The sequence below is a fragment of the Pteropus vampyrus genome, unplaced genomic scaffold (genome assembly GCF_000151845.1).
Source record: "Pteropus vampyrus isolate Shadow unplaced genomic scaffold, Pvam_2.0 Scaffold341, whole genome shotgun sequence".
NCBI classification, from domain to species: domain Eukaryota; kingdom Metazoa; phylum Chordata; class Mammalia; order Chiroptera; family Pteropodidae; genus Pteropus; species Pteropus vampyrus.
This window is the reverse complement of record NW_011889122.1, coordinates 728,789-732,753: the sequence shown is the minus strand read 5'-3', so window position 1 is coordinate 732,753 and position 3,965 is coordinate 728,789. Positions and strand designations below refer to the sequence as shown.

General features: G+C 41.6%; 1 pseudogene; it reads right to left on the bottom strand.

The window, feature by feature from the left end:
- Window positions 1-1,636: 1,636 nt before the first annotated feature.
- Window positions 1,637-1,752, bottom strand: LOC111730945 (annotated as a pseudogene).
- Between the last annotated feature and the right edge of the window lie 2,213 nt (window positions 1,753-3,965).

The following is a 3,965-nucleotide window of genomic DNA, read 5'->3' as shown; positions in this document are numbered from 1 at the left end:
GTAGACCTAGAATCATTTCCTAATTCAGCCCTCTACTGTTCTTCATCCAGAAGAATAATTGAAACTGGGCAAGCGGTTTTTGTTGTTGAGGCATTTGAGGTGTTTTGACGACTTTCTGTTCATATACTGTCTCCACCTTCCTTTGTCCCCCTTCGCTTGCCTGGCCTCTGCCCAGCCTAGGCCTGCCTTGGTGTGCCCACATGCTTGTATTAGCTTTACTAGTGAAGCGGACTAAAGGAGTTGAAGTTTTCTTCTCATAAAAGGGCGTCGTCATCTAGATTTAAAGATATTCAATGATAAACAACCTTCCACATGCCATGGTAATGTATTCTGATTTTTTTCCCATTTCATTAGTTCAAGTTCTTCACAGGTTATTTCCCGCTTATTCTATAGTTCTACTTAACTGTCGCTATGGAGCAAACCACTCTATAACTTAGTAATGTAAAACTACAACTGTTTTATTGTGCTCCCACATTCAGACACGGATGGCTTATCTCTGTTCCACTATGGGACTTCAGTTTGGGCTCTTGAAAGGCTCAGGGGTTGTTGAATAGCTGGGCTGGAAGATCCACGTCCTAGACTGTTTCTTCATTCACATCTGACACCTTGGCAGGTGTAGTTAGAAGGCTGGGTGCAGCTGGGACTCCTGGCCAGAGCTCCTGCGTGGGCCTCTCTAGCACGGAGGCCGCTCTCTGTGTGATTGGATGTCTTCTGGGTGGCTCAGTGTTTCAGCAGACAAGGTGGAAGCTGCCTGCCTCAGAAATCACATAATACCATTTCTGCCATTTTCTCTTGGTTAAAGCAGTCACAGGCACCCAGATTCCAGCAGAAGGGACTTGGGCTTTACCTCATAATAGGAGGTGTGTCAAAGGCTTTGGGGTCATGTTTTCAAACCACTTTATAATCTGACCTAGCATTTTATTTGTGACCTTGGACAAATTATTTACCTTCTTCGTGTCCCAGGTAAAATGGGATTGGTAGTAGCGATGACCTCGTAGGACTGTGTAAGGATAAGGCCTCCATGCTCTGGCTTCCCTTGCCGCTTTGTCCTCACCTCCTACCTCTCCTCACTCACTGCGCTCATAGAGCCAGGCATCGGCTTTCATGTTTTGAACACACTGGGGACATTCCATTCTCAGGGCCTTGGCATCGGGTCATTTCTCTGAACACTTTTCTTCCTGATATCCACAGGTATCTCACCTTCTCTTTTCAAACATCATCACCTCAGTGAGGCTTACTCTGACTACCCACGGCCCTCCCAGTCACACTTATAAAATACCTGGAACATACTAGCCATTTATTACAGGTGACCAGTAAATAAACATTAGTTGAATTAGTAATTAGATAAGATAATATGGGTAACACATTTAGAACGTGCTCGACACATAATAAAACGTAAATGGTAGCTTATCACTTACTGTTATTGTCAATGGTCTGTTTACTGGTCTCATCTCTGGTCCTGTGTTCTCAGCCTCTCCCCTCTGTAGTTCATTCCAATGAGATCACCCTTTCTTAAAGGGAGGCTTGATGCAGTCTGGGCTTGGAAGTGACAGATAAAGATGGGAGCCTAAGACTGTGGTGGAAGGAGAGATTTTTTTTTTCTTTTTCTTTCTTTTTTTTTTTTTTTAATTATTTATGCCTACTGCACCTGGTCTTCTTAGGTGGTCTCCCATCCAAGTACTAACCAAGCCCGACCCTGCTTAGCTTCCAAGATCAGACATCGGGCTTGTTCAGGGTGGCATGGCCATAGACCATGGACTGTGGCTCTTCTGGGGCGTGAACCCAGGACCTTCTGTGTTTAAAGAAGACATGCTAACCGCTGCACTATGGAACCACGTCCAAGGGAGAGATTCTGAAGACACTTCTGAGCTAGAATGGACAAGAAGTAAAGGGAAAAAAGGGACCAGCAACCAGTGTGAAAGGGGAGATTGAGGTCTGGAGTTACAGGCTTGCATTTGAAACCAGTCATCAGATAGAAGTAACAACCAAGGGCAAGTTAATTCACTCATCCTGTGCTTCATGTTTCTAAAATTTTGAATTTTTTAAAAATTGAGATGTATTTGATGTGTAACATTTTATTACAGTTGACCCTTGAACAACACGGGTTTCAACTGTGCGGTTCCACTTATATGTGGGGTTTTTTCAGTAAATACTGTAAATGCATTTTCTCTTATGATTTTCTTAACATTTTTTTTAGCTTATTTACTGTAAGACTATAGTATATAATACATATAACATATAAATATGTGTTACTCTACTGTTTACGTTATTGGGAAGGCTTCCAGTCAATAGTAGGTAATTAGTAAAGTCTTTTGGAAGTTGAGAGTTACACCGATTTCTCACTGCGGAGGTGGGGGCAGAGGTGGGGGCAGGCACTCTTAACACCCTGTTGTTCAGGGATCAACTATAGCTTCAGGTGCGCAACGTCATGATTTGATGTTTGTATGTATTGTGAAATGCTCACAGTAAGTGTAGATAATAGGTAACATCCATTGCCACGCATAGTTAGAATTTATTTTCTTGTAGGAGAATTTTAAGATCTTCTCTCATAGCCACTTTCAAATTACAATACAGTATCATTAACTATAGTCCCATTTATCAAAAGAGATTGACACCATCTACTCAGGGTTGTTGTGATTAAAGGAAATAACACCTATAAAGCGCCCAGTCCACTTCACACGATGGGGATTCTGTTAATTTCCTCTTAATACAGTGTTTGTAGTAATATTCTAAAAAACTGGGTACCCTGTAAAGGCTTTAGTATTCTAAGTTCTTGACCCACTTTCTTAGCTCCGTTATTTCTAACCCACTTGCATGAACTGGTCCAGCCAGGCAGTTCTGCTGGGCTATTTGTTCACCCAGCAGTTTCACAGCTGCCGGTTGCCTGGTCCCGTGTACTGAGAACACAGAGATGAGTTGGTTGTTGCCCACAAAGGAGCTTATAGTCAAGTGCTTTAGTGTAGGAATTAACTGAGCTAAGGCTTGGGGACGGAAGGGGATCAAGGCAGAGGGGCAGCCTAGTCAAGAATGTTAAGAAGTTGTCGGCACTCGTGATGTTAAGGAACGAAAGCTGTTTCCCCCCAGTGTTAGTGGCACATGAGATGAGAGAGTTGTGCGAGATGAAACTGTCTAGATCCGCAGATGAAGGGCGGTCTTCCCCCGTCCCCCGAGCTTCCTCAGCTTCTCTTGTGCTAGTATCTTGCTTGAAGTGACTGCCATCTCCCATTAGAACTCTACTACTTATCCTTCAAAGACGCTGTCCTTTCATCTCCAGGACGCCTTTTTTTTCTTCATCTCACCCAAATGTGGTCATACTCTCCGAGTGCTTAGAGCTGTGTTATTATTCAGCACAGTAGCCACCAGCCACATATGGCCAGTGAGTACTTGAAATGTGTTAGTCTGAATGAAGATTTTCTGTAAGTATAAAATTTATACCAGATTTCAAAGACTATGAAAAAAGAATGTAAAATCTTAATCTTTTTATAATATATGTTGGGAATATATTCAGGTAAATAAAATATTATTAAAATTTATTGTTTCTTTTTAGTTTTTAGTTTTTTTATTGTTGCTACTAGAAAATTGAAAATTACACATGTACTTCACAGTATATCTGTCGGACAGCACCGAGGGCGTTTACTCAAGATTTTCTCATGGGGGCGGGATTGCCCTTTGTTTCAGTTACTCTTCCCCATATTTCCTCCTCAGCTAGGTTATGAGCGACTTACAGGTCTGGCACCATACTTTTCTGTTTTTAATCTCCTTGTAGTACCTGGCACTTAATAGGTGCTTAGAATATAGTTAACCAGTCTAAAGCTACTGAGTCAGTTTTCTGTGGCCACAATTTATTTGTTCATTGTGGTTCTGAGGATTAGAGAAGTAAATTATTTTTCAGTATATTTCATTGTTATGATTGTTCACTTACTCTACTAATAAAACATTTTATTAAAAGTGAAACCAATTTGACT